General features: G+C 44.6%; 1 protein-coding gene across 2 annotated transcripts in view; it reads left to right on the plus strand.

The window, feature by feature from the left end:
- LOC105018039 (ephrin type-B receptor 1) overlaps positions 1 to 16692 on the plus strand; it is a 249021-nt gene that overhangs the window by 38692 nt on the left and 193637 nt on the right. The gene's annotated exons all lie outside the window — the stretch shown is intronic.

Genomic DNA, 16692 nt, shown 5'->3' on the forward strand with positions numbered 1-16692 from the left:
GCCTGGACCCGGCGGTCAAAACCCGCTCACAGAAAATCGTTGTGAAAAGATACCTGGGATCCATCTCGGATCTAAAGTGGAGCTAAGTGGCCATTAGCGTCTGGGTTTCAGCGGCGGATTCAGGCGGCTTATGTTTTGCTCCTCCCGTAGGGTTGTGCCTGTAATGGGGAAACTAGTGGAAACCGGAGTCTTTGAGGTAAAAGTTCCTTCTAGGCCAGGCCTGGGGGTTGCCTGGGATGACACGTGGCACCCAAGTCCAAGTGTGACACCTCGCCCTGGGCATGTTCCAGAACTGCCACTGAGCTGCCTTGTTAAACACACACCTCCGAGATGTTTCTATACACGTGAGAGCAGTGCGGAGACACACACACCCCTTCACAGCTAGTAGTCTTTTTAAATAAAACACACAGACATACAGCATAACACATGCACTCAGAAACACACACCTCTTCACAGCTAGTAGCCCTGTTGAATAATTTCTCCTGATATAGCTGTAAGCTCCTCGCTGTGTATGAGGTAGGTGTGGACAGGTGGGATTATGCAAGTGTCTGGGTGAACATCTTCCCTCAGGAGGCCATTAGAAGAATGTGTGCATGTGTGTGATTTAGTGTTACCCCAGTGAACACAGCTTTGAAAGATGATACCGGAGTTCATTTCCCTGTCTACATGATTTCATATATACCGTATCATGTTACCGGGACATACAATAGATATCAAAGTCTACAAAACCTTACTGACAATGCAGCTCTTCTTGGTGTCAATGCTAAAATCAAGAAAAATATTGTATGACCTTTTTTGTACCTTTAATTACATTGCCTCATCAACAAAATGTAGGCTAAGTGAAAACAAATGGGTAGTTTCTCTGAAAAACAAACAAACAACTGTCAATGCCTCAGTTGCATAAGTGTGCACATGCTATAACTTATAGTTTGTGGAAGCAGCTTTTGCTTGGAATACTATATCAGCAAATCTGTTTGGATAGGTCTCTCTATCAATGTAGCACACCTGGATTTTAATGTTTTATTCCACTTTACTTTGCAGAGGAGTTCAACTGCAGTCAAATAGCGAGGGGATCTCCTGTGCACAGCCCTCTTTAGTTCAGTCCACAGAGTTTCTATAGGACTATGTTCCAGTCTCTGACTGGCTTCAGATCATTGTCAGGTTGAAAGGTGAAATCTGGCCTTAACTTTATGTCAAAAGCAGAAGGGTTTATGCCAAAAAAAGTATCTTGATTGTTGGTGATATACAGATCAGAGCCCCTGTCTTGGCTGAAGAGAAACTGCCCCATAACTGTTACAATGGGCCCCAATAGCTCCCCCGGCCACTAGATTCAGAACTGGCCTAGTGATCCTCCACCACCCTGCTTCTCACACTCGGACAGTTCCCCAAATCCCACAAACCCTGAAAACACTGAGGTGGGCCACTTTCTTTCAGGTGTCTTGTGTTTGGGTAAATACGTTTGGTATTTTGGTCCTTGGTTTTGTTTTGTACATTGAGCAGTATTGATTTTCAGTAAGCTGTGTGCATCTGGTCTACATAAGCTCTCCACAGTCTACCTGCCATGTGTTAAGTGTGAGTTCTGATTTCTGTTGTCTAATAGTGTATTAGGTGGTATCTGTTTTCCACACCTAATAGTGCATTAAGTGCTTTATGTTCTCCAATGTTTTGTTTGTGTCAGTGTTCCTTGGTTACGTCAGCCTCATTCCCATTTTGCCATTGTCTTGGCTAGGTTTTGTTTAGGGCCCAAGCCCACTGTAGCGTTTTGTTTAGCTTGTGGTTGTTGTCTGTTTCCTGTGACACATTACACAACCGGCACCTGCGCCTGTGTCCCGAGTCTGTTCCTTCTGCACGCACCCTAGCTGACAATAACAGGGTGCCGCCGCCACAATGCTTGAAATACAGTATTGTGTACTGTGGGTGATGAGCCACGCTGGCTTTGTGCCAAATTTATATGAATGTTTTGGGAAATGTATAAAGGTGTGGGTGTTCTTTTTTCTGAGAAATGGCGATTCCATGGACCTCCTGGTAAGCTTGGTCAGGTACATGATTTGGAATGTGATTGGTTGAACAAAACCCATGGTAAAGTATGTTTACACTAATGCAAGACCTGAACAATTTGTTTCATTCTTTTTCAAAGCAATGGTTTATTTGTTTTTCTTTTTAATATTGCTCATTACAAGATCATATTCAAGATGCGAAAAGGCCTGACATAAATTATCTTGCTTGCAACCTACATCAAGAAAAGATACATTTTCAATTAAGGTGTGGAGACGTTTTATATCCTCTGTCCACTGTATTTGCTAGTTCTCGCATGTGTGCGTTTCTGAACAGCGTCATACTAAAAACATTTCTCCTAGCTTGTCTACTTTGCAAATAAGGGGTTTCATATCCACATCAGTGTTCTGTTAGTGATGTAAACTACAGGTGGAACACATCCTAGATAAGACGTGTTCCCCTGGGGACTACTTAGTCTACAGAACGTCCCCACACAGCTGGCTAGATAGAATCATGGGATTACACACTTATGCAAACACAGGTGGGAAATTGCCTCTAATGCACCTTTTATTGTTCAGATCTGTCTGTCTGTTTGTCTGTCTCTTATTCACTTGCTTCTCTGGTTTATTTGCTCTCTCTTCCTATCTTTCTATCTCTTCACCTTTCTCTTCTTTTTATTCATCTATCTCCCACTTTACCTAACTCACTTTCTCATCTCTGCTCTCATTTGCCCTACATTACCTCCAATGAACTTAGTTTCTGGAACTGTCACGTCCTGGCTATGCCCCGAGCTATCTCTGCGCTGGGCTGGGGCCATAGCCAGGACAGGACAGAAGGTGGTGCCTACAGCCACCTTTAATCCTTTTTGGTCTCCCCAATTGGAGGCAGGTGTAGTTCGTTGCCTCCAATTGGGGACCCTATTTATGTTCTGTGTGTGGCCACACCTGGTGTGGTTCATTTTGGTTTTGTTTCGTACTGTATGCCCTACGTCGCTGGTTGCTGCTATTGTTTTGTTTAATTTTTGATTCAAACCATGGATTATTTCCATCATTTTGACTCTGCGCCTGTGTCCTACCACAACTGTGACAGAATGAACCAAGAGACACCGCAGAGATGGACGGTAGGGGAACTTCTCGGTTGGCCTGACAGCCAAACCGAGGAGGAGGAGAACCCCTACCGTCCCCCGCTACACACTTGGCCAGCCCAGCACTGACCCCGGAGGAGATGTCGATGGAGGCAACACCACCAACTCACCATGAGTCAGCCCCAAGAATTGTTTTGGGGGGGGGGTGCTATGGGGGCAGGCGGAGGACCCCAAGGACGATGAGCCCTTGCCGCCTCCACTCACATGGGGGTTATCGTGGTGCTCCAGCCATGCCCAGTGCCAGCTCCAAGGCGTTGGTCAACACCTCTGGTGGGGCCGGTAGAGGCCTACCCAGATGTTGGTAGGAGTGCCGACTGGTGGGGCTTGAAGGATCCACCGTACTGGTTCTCACCGGCTGTGGCAGAGCCCCTGGCCAGCCTGGAGCAGCTAACACCTTGTGTATGGTCGGTGCAAGCCCCAAGGCGCCGGGTGTTCCCAGCGCCCCCGCTGCCCAGGAGCCGCAGCCGCCAGCGCCCCCCGCTGCCCAGGAGTCGCAGCCGCCAGCGCCCCCCGCTGCCCAGGAGCCTCAGCCGCCAGCGCCCCCCGCTGCCCAGGAGCCGCAGCCGCCAGCGCCCCCCGCTGCCCAGGAGCCGCAGCCGCCAGCGCCCCCCGCTGCCCAGGAGCCGCAGCCGCCAGCTCTTCCTGCTGCCCAGGCTCCGCAGCCGCCAGCTCTTCCCGCTGCCCAGGCGCCGCAGCCGCCAGCTCCCCCTGCTGCCATGTTTTCGCCGCTGCCCGGGCGGGGGTACTGTCACGTCCTGGCTATGCCCCTAGCCATCTCTGCGCTGGACTGGGGCCATAGCCAGGACAGGACGGAAGGTGGTGCCTTCAGCCACCTTTAATCCTTTTTGGTCTCCCCAATTGGAGGCAGGTGTAGATCGTTGCCTCCAATTGGGGACCATATTTATGTTCTGTGTGTGGCCACACCAGTTCATTTTGGTTTTGTTTTGTACTGTATGCCCTACGGCACTGGTTGCTGCTATTGTTTTGTAATTTTTTTTTATTAAAACCATGGATTATTTCCACAATTTTGACTCTGCGCCTGTGTCCTACCACAACCACAACTGTGACAGGAACGATGTGTCCTGGTTGTTTCTTTCATTCTAGTTAGAAGATACAGCTCTGAGTTTACGGGAGTGAGAAAATAAGGGAGTAAGTGAATGGGTTATGGAGGGATGTTGGTTGTGGCTTGCCGCTAACAATATCACTAAGGTAAAATGTGACACCTCTAAGCAAGGCTTAATACAGGGTTCACCCAAAGTCCTTGAAGTGGTTTTAAAGTGCTCGAATTGCATGCATACACACAAACAGATTCTCACTATCTCTGTCACACACACACAGAGTGCTGAACTAGGTTGTAGTGCACCTTCTCCAAAAACCCTATTCCACAGAGTGATGTTTGACTGTGTGAACCCGTCTCAGAGAATAACTGCATTTTACAGATTGACTCACTCGCACCTATGTAGGACTGTTAAATTGTCTAAGCCTGCACAGTCAATTTGGACTTCATGCCTCCCGGGGCCCCATGAGCCACTTCGATTATTCCACTTTTATTTAAATCCGCTCACCGGTGATGTTCAAGGTTCATTGAAGGTCATCCGTTTACTGCCGGAAAAGGGGAAAAAAACTAAGCGAAGACTCGATATCTCAGGCGATGAAGGTCCTGTTCTCAGCCAGAACAGGGAATTATAAAAAAGAGGCAGAAGTCAATTTTGTTGTGCACCCAAACATGGTTAACAACAGGGTTTAATGAGATTGAATACATTACGGATGCATGCCCCGATCCAGTGTTTTATGGCTTTCAGTGGTACATTGACATTGGTTGCCTTCTGTAATTATCATGGGGAACGAACGATGACAGCAGTGATGTATTTTGTTTTTTGTGAGTGTTTTGTAATCTGCCTGTGGATCAGTTAGCTCTTTCTATCCTTTTTAAATTACTTTCTCTCTAATTTCCATTTTAATCATTTAGCAGACACTCTTATCCAGAGCAAACATTTTTTTTGGTACTTTTTGTACTGGTCCCCTGTGAGAATCAAACCCTCAACCCTGGTATTCCAAGCGCCACTTCTCTAACTGAGCCTCGCGGGACCTTTTCTCTCTTTGCTCATTCTCTCTACATTTTCTCAGTTTTTTCTACACTCTCTTTCTCTTGATTGTTGCCAGTTTTTTGTTTTTTTTGTCAGACTCTGAAGCTCTGCCAATGGAGGTGGCAGAATGAGCAGCTGTGGATTGTGTGAAATCTGTAGCAAGCTTAGTTTGCAGTGACACTTTGGGCTACGGTGGCCTGCAGGTTTTTTGTCTGCTTGGACAAGGTTAGCTCAGGTGAAATATGACTTAGGAGAATTTCTCAGTTTTTCTCTTCCCTCTCTTCAGCTTCCATATCCTCTCTCCTTGACTTTCCTGTTATCTGGCTTAGTGTCAGTCCCTCCCTCATGCCCGTAGACCTTTCATAATGTGTGATAGTTATCTGTTTGGAGCAGTGTGACTTTTTGACAGGTGAGGGCATTTTGACGAGTCCAGCCGTTAACCCCTGGACCCTCTTGTCACGACTGCATCAAGCCGAGTGCATCACAGAGGGTCATCGGAGGAGTGCAAACATGTTCGACGCGCACAGTCAACTTCCTTGTCCCTTACAAGACAATAACATACAGACTCCAGTGCCACGCCCCCACGTACGCTTACATGCACGCTCGCCCCATTGCTAATGATGGTGTTTGTGGTTTTAATCAGAGGCCTGCAGTGAAATGAGAGGCAATTAATATGGCATCCGGGTGTTAATTCAACAATGTTTCATGCTTTCATGCATGTGGTTTTTACGAAGATACTCCTTGATTCCTACTCAAGCAAGGTTCACTGCCGCTCACCTTCTTACAGAGTGGGTTCTAGTATTAGCCCTTGGTGTGTGTTTTGTGTGTTTATGTCATTTTGAGCAGAACCTGGCCTTAAGTAGTGATGGGGATATATAGATACTGGATTACTGTCTTTGATTTGTCTTTGTTTTGTATTGTATCGTTTTTTCATTCCAAACGTTCTCAGTCTTTTTGAAATATTTCTGTAGTATCATAGTAAGTATCTAGCGATTCCCAGCACTCTATCTAGCTGTGATCACAATCGGTGGTTAACCAATCTTATTCCATTATCATACTCTCATTCCCAGCACTTCAGAATAAACGTGAGCTTTCAGTAGATTTTCAGAGTTAGGTTTCATATTAACAACCGGTCATGTTTTTAAGTGGCATTCCTGGCAGGTATATCAAGTCTAGCAACAGGATTCTTTACCTTCAGGAACGTGTGGTTTACACTAAGTGGATGAAATGGAATGGGAGGGGGTATTGTTGGGCTGGATTCCTTTTGTTTTTCACATGATTGCTTGGTGTGATGGAAGACAGAGTGTGATGCTGATTGCTTGAGTGAAAAAGGTGTGAAGGAAGAGAGAGAAAGAAGATTGGAGGGAGTGCGAATGCATGTGAAAGATAGAAAGACTGAAGAAATAAAAGTTGGGAGGAGAGAAGTAAAGGCTCAAAGGAGAGAGACAGGTCAGAGAGAGATTGACAGGTGTGCTGGGTGGGGTCTGGGACCTCAGCCAAATTCGAGAGTCCCGTATTGCAAAAGCTGTGAACCATAGCCGTATAATGTCATGGTCTCATTCTTAATTTGTGCTTGTGCCCTGATTGAGGATAGTCATTACATCATTCTACATTAAATTACTGTACTAGAACGGCTAGCTGGGGTAATATCACTCTAATGAGTGTTTTCAGAATTTAGCAAGGCTACCACAAACTCCCATCTGTATAATAGTTTAATTGTTGTTGTTTGGTTTTTGGCTCAACATAAGTGTAGAGAACTTAGCTTTTCAGGGTGGTGGATGAGAGGTGTTGAAATCCTTGACAGTTTAAATGAGAGTTTAAATGTAGACCTAGCTTTTTTTCTGCTCTTTTTCATTATTTTTCTTTCAGTCTTTTTTTTCTATTGATTTTCTTGATCTGATTTAGTAGTGTGGTATTTGCAGTGTGTTTAATCCACAGAATTCTATGGCACAGCAATAAATGAGTGGCAGAGACATAAAGGATTGGCTTCTGCCATAGTTTTAATTTCTTCTTTACATTTCTGTTCTCTGAAGCACAATCCTCCCATTTTACACCTAATACCTATACTTGGGGAAAACGTTATTAGAAAGACTTTCCGAAAACTTTGTTTACAATTTTGAGGCATATGTGCTCATACTGAAGGAAGTGTGCTTATTCCCTGTCCATATGTCCTTTTTCAGAAGTGATATACTTATTTCTTTGTTCTTCCCTTAGGACAAAAATATTGTACAGTAAGTTGCAACGGTCCGTTGGAGTGTGTTTGTGTTACACCGTCAGGGGCTTAGTGTTTACATTCACTGGGGATGATGTTGCTGAAATGCTGCATTTTGATTGGTCCCTGAGAGAACGCATTACACCTCCTAGGGCAGCTTATGGACTCTCAAAGTTTCCTGTATGGCATTTTCATTTACGCTTGGCATGCTCAGAAGAGCCTTTTTCACTAACCAAATGAGAATATCATATTTACTTTCGGCTGTGCAAGGTAAATTAACAAAATATTAGAACTGTTTGATCCATACATTAAATTATGCCTCTCCACTTGATTTTTTTTTAACTGATGCTATTTTGCCATGCATAGTGGCCGTAGTTGTGGTAGTGGAGGTAGTAGTAACAACAACAACAGTTCTAAATTGCTCAGTCGGACGAGCATGCCGTGGTCGTGGGTTCAAAACCCGCCCTGGCCATCGATGCCAACATCGTATGCTTGCGTAATATAATTAAACTCTGGATAAAAGCATCTGTTTAATGGCATGTACTGTTATTATTGCTGCATGAAGTCATACTATTCTGTATATTATTTTATTTCTCCCAATAGACAAAACATTTCAGTTGATCTGTTTTGCTTCAAATATCTGATGCTAACTGCCGTTGATAGTTTGCAATCAAATTCCTTTTCAATTCTTAAATGCGACAGTAAAAATATTTTTTTATTGACATTGAACACTGTGATTCCTAAGGGCAACAGCAGAGGAGAGGCATATATTGGCATTATTTATTGTATGATCACTCCCAATGACCTGTTTAGAGTTGTAATAACATGACACCCTGGTTATCAGGTGGGATCAGCCAATGACCAACCTGGACATCAGGAGGTATCATCCAATGGTTGGGAAGTCCCACCATGTCGACAACATAAAAACGATGGATGCCTTCGATGGCATTTTTCCCAGTTATGAGGAGAGGTCACAGAAAGGCTATCTAGCTAGCTATTAAAGATCAATACTGGCTAGCTGTAGGTTTGTTCCCTAGAAAAAAGCTATACTATTGTCTGTGATATTATGAGTCAGCCAATGTTTTGGGAGTAAATAATGCTGCATCTCCTCTTCCTCTGTCTCAGTGTGAATAAGCCAATCAATGATCTCTTCTCATAACAACGGGATCGATGTGGTTGTAATTACACTTGCATTGATCGGAGGATTCCTTCCGTTTCTGATGAGTCACTCTCAACCCTATTTGACTCCTATTGGTCAAACACGAAGTCCACCCGCACATGGTGCACAAAGGATATGGAAACTGGTATCATTATGAACTTATCTTGCACATTAAGGCAACACAGTATAAATTGGACTACTCAGTACTAGGACTGCTGCTAACAACTGTTAACTTATAAAGAAGGAATGTTTTGATATCTTGCACAATGTTCCCTTTAAAACTTGATATTAGCAATAAAACAAATAGAATACATGCAAATATGAATGGGTTTTATGGAGTGCATATATTCTATGTTCTGGAAAGCGGTTTCACACTTAAGTTTGAAATGTGCAATTGCTAAATAATGAATTAAGACTATTATGTAAAACAGTTTGCTGAATTACCCCTATTATGCTTTAATGTGTTGGAATTCATTCAGCATTGCAGTAAGGAGGAATAAGGACAGGTCAGGCATTTATGGGAACCTTACAACAGGCAGCTTTAAACATAGCTGAAGCATAGCCTGAAGTACGCAGAAGACATACTATAACTCCTATAATTTGCTCTACGTTTCAATGGCACTCATGGCATGATCCATAAAATCAGTCATGCTTAGTTAGGATGTTCGATGGTAAACCAACACTACATGATGGAGTAGCCTGCCAGTTTAATGCAACACTTAAGAGGCAGGTGTGTGTGTTTCTTGATGGAATGGTCATTGCTTTCAAAAAGTCTTAGAGAGTCTTATCGTGTGTGCGCTCTAGTGAGTGCACGTGCGTATGTTTGTGTGTGTGTGGGTGCCGGTGAGGGAGAAACATGTCATTGAGGTTAAGGATGCCTGTCAGAGCCAGAGGACGTCTCATCTAATTGGAAGCTCCATTTCTTTTCTAATAAGTAGTGGAGCACAGGGTCACGCTGGAGAGCCCGGACTGAGTACTGGAGACACTCCGTGTCCTGACACACCAAGTGAAGGCTTGTATGTGTTTGCAACAGGGTGAAAGGGGGGATGGATGGAGGACAGCGGGAAGAGGGGACAGAAGTTTGGGAGGGGGAGGTTTAGAAAAGGACAGCAGAGGGGGGAGGCAGAGGGAGGTAGAGGGAAACAGGTGGAGGAAGGGAGTTTGTGATGAATTAAAGATGGCACTCTCCAGCAGCTGTTACAGTTTTTTTTTTTAAGACTGCTCAATCTGGTAATGCAATGTTAATCAATGCAAATGATGTGCCATCATTGCTCCTGACTGCAGGGAGAGAGAGGAGGAAAAAAACAGCGGTGGACGCAGAGCGGTGGTGGACAAGAGAAAGGGAGAGTTACATGAGGAGAACAAGAGGAGAGAGAAGCGCACGCTGCACCCGGGGGGGTCTGCTGGGAGTGCTGCATCTGTTATGGCCAAGCTGAGTGACCAGGAGGATATGATTAGATACAACTGTGTCTGCCTCTAGAATGTGTACACTTCTACTAACTAGCTACCTGTGTTGGGGCTGTTCCCGTTTCTGTCTCATGACGACTTCATCATGAGGGACATTCTCACAACTAGCCAGGTTTTGTATAGGGAGCTTGGATACTGGCCCCCATAGCACCCATGCTATTTGTTCATTGTCTTTTACCAGACACGTACCTTATCTTCTCTGTAGTGCATTTTACATCTACATTTTATTTTGCAGATGTTCATTTCAAGAGAGACGTACAGCAGTTGTTGTTGCGCAAAGGCACGACAGAATATTTTTGACCTGGCCAGCTTGGGGATTCAAACCAGCAACCTTTTTGTTGAGCCAGCCCAACGCTGGAAACGGGTTTATAAGGGGTTTGGCAGAACGGTCTTGGATTCCCACGTCAAGCCAGCCTCTCAAGGGCAGTGCGGTGGAGAAAGTGTGGACACATGGCTGCCAAGTCTGCTGTTTCACACTCTCCCAGATTTCCCTCGTTGTGATCTCGGCCACCGAGGAGTGTTCCTCTCTTGGCGTTTTTACCTTGTCCTTTCTCCCGCCTCCCTCACTTTCACGCGGAAAACCTGATTTTCACTCAGACACGATAAGGTGCGACTGGGTCTCCCCGCGCAGGGTGATACGTGCCTGTGTGTGTGTCTGTGCCATCCCATTCATTTAGCTGTCCCTCTTAGCTCAGAGGTGCGAGACATATATTTCCCTTCGCTTCCTCTCCGCCAGCTCAAGGTCTCGAGATGATTCTCTGTTCGGATTTCAATTTACATACATTAGCCACACTGTCATCACCGTCTACTGAGAAATGAAAATGAATGAGAATCTGAAATAAACGAACTCCCGACTTAAGCTGAGGGGAAAGGTCGGTCGAAAAGCGGCATGGTAGACCTTGAAGTAAAGACAGAGAGATTTAGTGAGGTGTAAAATCTAATTTGATGGCGGTGAAATGCATTTTCCTCCGTCTGTCGACCTCTTTGAGGGGAACCACGTTAATGCAACCTCCATCCTCTTGGTCCAGAAGTGCTCTTCTGACACAATCTGGCCCTGCGTTCCAATGACGTACCCCCTCAAAACCCACTAACGTGTCCCAAATCGGCTGAAAGCAGTCACGCACAGCCACTGGTGCTCTGCTCAACTGATCCTGAAAAGAATGTGTTTTTTTTTTTGGGTTTTCAATCCGATAAGCGCCAACCAGAGCCACGAGTCGGCCCTAACGACATTTTGAGCAATTGCGTTCTCCGATTTGAATTTCAGAGAGTGCCTTGTGTGATTGAATGGCTTTCCCTTGGGCAAGAGTGTGGTACTGCTATCGACAGGCAGCCTCCTGATTCGCGTGTTCAGTGAAAATCGTCTCCAATCCCCTGCGTTGACATTTTATTAATTTCAACAGTTTTCATTGCTTCTTTCCCTTTTCAAATTTGTTTTGAGAACCCTTTTAAAATGTCAGACTCAGTAGCAAGGATTCGTCATCATTGGACTCAGCAGCAAGATTGAAATAATCTCTCTTCCCCTAGTTCTGTCTTATTCTACCCACGCTCCCTTTCACAATAAGAAAATGGTACTCTGTTTACGCCTACGCTGTAAATACTTGTAAGTACTATACTGTATTTATATACACTATGATTCACTGTGAACATCTGTGTTAACTGTAGTATTTTTTTTGATGTGGGTCTCTCAAAGATTATGTTGATCACTGGAGCCGTGCATTATCATTAGCCTTGTGCATTAATCCAAAGGTTGAGCATGAAGGTGACCTAATGTTTGAGGAGATGGTGTTATTGACTCGTATTGAGAAAGTACTCTTGTCCTACAGTGCATCGTGGGGGGGTTGATAATGGGTGGGGGAAGGGTTCCTCTGGGGAATTCGTGTCGGTATTGACCCGGGAAGAGTGAGCAACCGGGAGCCGCCTCGCCACATGTCGTATCGACCACTCCCCACCACCCCCCCCTCCACCCCCCGTCTGCATACAGGATCACAGAGACACCAGACAGGAGGATGTGAGACATAGGGTGGGGGGCGGTGATGCTGGCGGCCCTTGGTCCCTTTCGCATCCCGGCTGCAGTTAACTGAGACACGTTTTTCGCGTCGCTGACTGCTTAATAACTTGGCGTCCTTGGTTTTTCTCTTGAATCCTCTTTTCTTGTGTCTCCAATGTGGATGCGGTGGTCGCCACTGGCACCATGTAATCATGTATGTTCAGTGTGACGGATCACGTGTTCCCGTGCTGACGTGTAATGGTGCGAAGAGGGTCTGGTAGGTATCGATCGCACACACAAGGGCTTCATCAATGTTTCATGTGGTCCTCCCGTCTGTTCTCTCTCGTTCACTCGTTTTCTTTCCGTCTGGACCCCTCTCTCGTTCTTCCATGTTGGCTTCATTTAATTCCTCCCTCCCTCCTTTGCCTTTTACATCTCCCCCCCATCTCTCTCTCTCGATCTCCCTTTCCCCTCCGAAAAAGAGACGGTGGTTGTAAGCATGCCTGAGAGCTATTTCCAGGGACACGTGATGAATGGCACCTGAGTACTACTTTTACTCATTCTATATTGGCCATATACAATACCTCCTTGTGCCTTACAGCATAACAATCTCTTTGTTTCTGTCTTGTCTCTGTATGTCCTCTTCTCTCTACGTACTCTGTCTCATTAACCATTGATCCTTTCATTACAGGATATCACAAATTTGCTTGTGGGAGGCGGCAGTATGTTACAGAGAGTGCGGTCTAGGACTGGGGGTGGGGGTAGTCACCTGACCAATGAGGGGCCCACTGATGCTATGGCTGCAGTATGGACACGTAACTGACTGCCGTGGTGATAACACCCATGGCCTGTAGACGCTATGAATAAAAAACTGCTTTGACTGAGAAAGTGCTTCGCTTCGTTCTTATTGTAGCTGTTGGATCAAAACCCGATCAATTCTACCGGTGCATCCCTTCGATTAGTTGGATGGGTCTCACAGAGATTGGTGCGCTTCCTGTCTAGGTTTCATTTAGGTGATTATTGAGAGCTGGACCCAGTCAAATAAATTCTGTGAATGCAGGTCCATGATAGTCTTTGTTCAGTTTTGATTTGTTTTGAGAAACTTTTTATTTTGCCTACATGCTTTTTACTTAAACCATCCATGGGAAGGAATGACCTGAGTTTATACAGTTGGATTGGTTCAATTGAAAGCCATCATCCTTTACAGTCCATACAATACTGAGCAGTGATGGGAAGTGGGCCTGTACTGCTGCAAAGCAAGTGATTCACTATAATAGGTGTGAATGGTGTCCATAAAGAATGGTACACACAATGAACAGAAGACCAGCTATTCTCAAATCCTTCAACATTAACCAATCCTCTTCCTGATTTATTCTGTTAGTTATGGCCTTCTAACCTTGCTGTTAGCTTTGTAGCCATAATGACTGCATACATTAGGGTCTATAGCATTGTTTTATTTTGCTAGGGATTGATGTTGCTTCACATATTTTTACATATACAGTACATTACAAACCCCACAAAACACTTGAACGTAGCTGACCAGCTGTATTAGTTCCAGACTAAATTGCTTGTGGACCCTCTGTTGTCAATTTATCTCCCCCGCGCAGGTAAACGCTGACATTGCAAAATGTAAAATGCAGGGAAGAGCTCCTATTCTCCGGGATGCGTTCCAAAAAGGCAATGTAAGAAAGTTGCACGAGTCATAAATGGCCCCCTAATTTCTTTGAAGTACACTAGTTTTGGGCTGAGCCAAAATAATGGAGATCAGGTAGGCGTGGTTTAATGCAGTCTCACCTAATTGCAAAGTGATTTGCTGGGAGACCACTGGAAGAAATGGGAACAAATTGTTTTATGAGACTTTTATAGCTTAAAGGAGGGCCGTTAGCGTTGCGTGAAACAATTAGCCTAGCGTGAAACGACCTATGCCATGGAAAGGGCTGGCACTGTCAGGGAATTGAGAAGTAGCTAACTTAGCCTTATAGAATAGCCAAACTGCTTAATATACACAACATGAAATAGAGAGGACTTACATTGACAGAATATACTATGTCAATATATAAATTACAGTATAACCACGCACTTTTCAAATTACAACTTAGTCCACAAACCTCTTGCCGTGGTATGTTACTAGTCGTGACATGAGGAAAAAGTGTAGTCTGGGTTTGTCAAATATGGTCAGAAGGCATTTTATAACGACTTCATGTTTCATTTAACATTTTCCATTCAATGTTGTCCATTCACCATTACGAGAACACAGAGGGGTGGCTGTAGACAGGTGCTTGAGCTGTGGCATATTGCGGAGCGAGGCCCCCAACCCCCTGGGGGACCTCATTCCAGCCCCTCCCCGGATATCCTAATGTCCATTTAGCATCCCCGTCTTCACTCATCCGTTGTGCTGACACTATTAATGGGGGGAGCCTCTCAGTGCGACACCAGCCGTCCCTGGTTGGGCCTTTAACCTCACCCCATCCAACCTCCTCCTTTTGACCACCTGCTGGCACCAGCTGCAATGATATAATCACAATTTAAACATCACAAAATTGTAAGGCAGGAAATAATGTTTGCAAAATTAAATTATGGGTTACTTGTTAAAAAAATAAAGGGTAACTTCATGCAAATGCTCCTGAACCATGCCATCTTATTCTGATTCTCAACCCTTGCCTACTGATCTCTGGGTATCTATCTAGACCCAAACGTCAGATCTGGCGGCAAGCCTTGGCACAGGGGCACACATTATATCAAGTGAAAGATTCTCTGGGTGACTTTCTACAAGACGAAGCGTCTGGGGGCAGAGTATAAACGATCTGTTATTGGTTGAAAATATACAGTATATCATATTCTGACTCTATCATTACCAAGCTGAAGAGGTTGTCTGGTCACTCATCAATCTGTGGCACTTCAGGGGGACTGGGAGGTAAGCAAAACGGGCCCGGCTCATAAAAATGCAGTAAATATGAGGTTTGGTTTCTTGTCCTCTTTTACCTGGAACAATATCAGCTTTCAGCAACAGCGACGGTGTGCAAACGCTGCAGATATGAATCAACACCGGATGACAAATACTGCAGGAATTGTGCCAGGTCTATTTGTCTATTGGATGTCAAGGAGGTTTAGGGGAGGAATGGAGGAGTTGAGGAGGGAGGTTGTACCTGTCTTCCTCTTCTGTGGAGCTTGTGAGAGAGGACAATAAAATCAGGTGAGGGGGGATTATTTGTCATGGAAAATGCACCTCTCTAGGACTGTCCCTGGCGCAGTCTGCCTACCCTGCTGAAGAAGAAATGGCATGAATCAGAGTAGCCTGGTCAAGCTTTCATGCTGGTTTAGCTAGTGACCAATCTTCATTGTTTTCGCAGCCAGTCACCAGCTTTCAAATCACATCTAAAATCAGATCGAATGAGTATTTGTTTAAAGCCTGTTTAAAATCACTGCATGCGCCAACCCTGCTAAAATAAGGTGTTAATATTATTTTTTTAATAAACTGAGAGAGAAGAAGCAGAATGCCCTGCAGAATGTGCCCTTGATCAACCATTTCAAAAATGAGTACAGTGGCTATGGGTTCTCCAACAGAATAACATCTTATTGTTTTTTAGACCTTAACAGATGGTAACAGTTTGAAACAATTGCAGTACGCCATTTATCTTTGTGTAGAATTGATGTTGTTATGATTTAATTAGTCAATTAAGGTAGACAGAATGTAATAATCACATCAGAGTATGATGGAAAATTTGATAATGATGTGCACGAATTGAGAGGTGAACTCACAACCTCCTGTTTGCCTGGAATGTGAATTTTCACTGACACTTCTGGTACTGCACTGATAATGACAGTTTATTTCAAATTCAGGAAGAGGCAATGAGCTGGTGGGGCTCATTAGCATATATTGGTGCATGATCTCACATTTTTGTAACATTTTTGTAACATTTTAGTTTTTTTTTCGTTTTTGTTTAGTTTGACCACATTTGAAAGATGCAGGGAGACAAGTAGGGAGGATAGAGAGACTGGGAAAGGTTGAGATAGGGATCGAACCGCGGTTGTCTATGTGTGCTTAAACCACCAGACATGCTATTTTTGGGAGCCGTTGAGGACAAATTCTTCCCAGACAAGCTTCTTGAATCTTGTGTTCTGGGGTTGCATTCATTGGTAGATTTGTTAAATAATAACCGTGATTCACTGGTCGTTCCTGAGAACGAAGGTTTACCCAGCAATAAACTCAGATCTCGCTGGCTGGTGTGGTCTATATTGTGTGTTAAGTGTGTTTTCTTTGGCCCTGGGTAGCAGGTTGTCAGTACAATGATGGGGTTTCTAAAGCAAACGTGTCTGAGAAGGATGTGAGGAGCCTTTTAAAGTGATGAGAGATATCTCCTTGGGTAAACAGTGGCACAAAGCTCAGCCCTCTGGACACAGTCATATACACACACACCCCACGGGTGGACACACACACACTTTCAATGAGATAATGCTCAATGTTAGTAGAGACCGGACACTGACCCTTCACATTCCTCTTGCATGGAGCAACACTGCTCTTTGTTCACTCCCTTTCTGTTGGAACGAGAAGGGAAATGGAAATGGAGGATATGTAGAGCTGGTCCATTTACCTTCTGTCATCAAGTGTGGTTTTCTGGAACCGAACTCGGGTGGTTTCCT

The sequence above is a fragment of the Esox lucius genome, chromosome 3 (assembly GCF_011004845.1).
Source record: "Esox lucius isolate fEsoLuc1 chromosome 3, fEsoLuc1.pri, whole genome shotgun sequence".
Classification (NCBI taxonomy): Eukaryota; Metazoa; Chordata; class Actinopteri; order Esociformes; family Esocidae; genus Esox; species Esox lucius.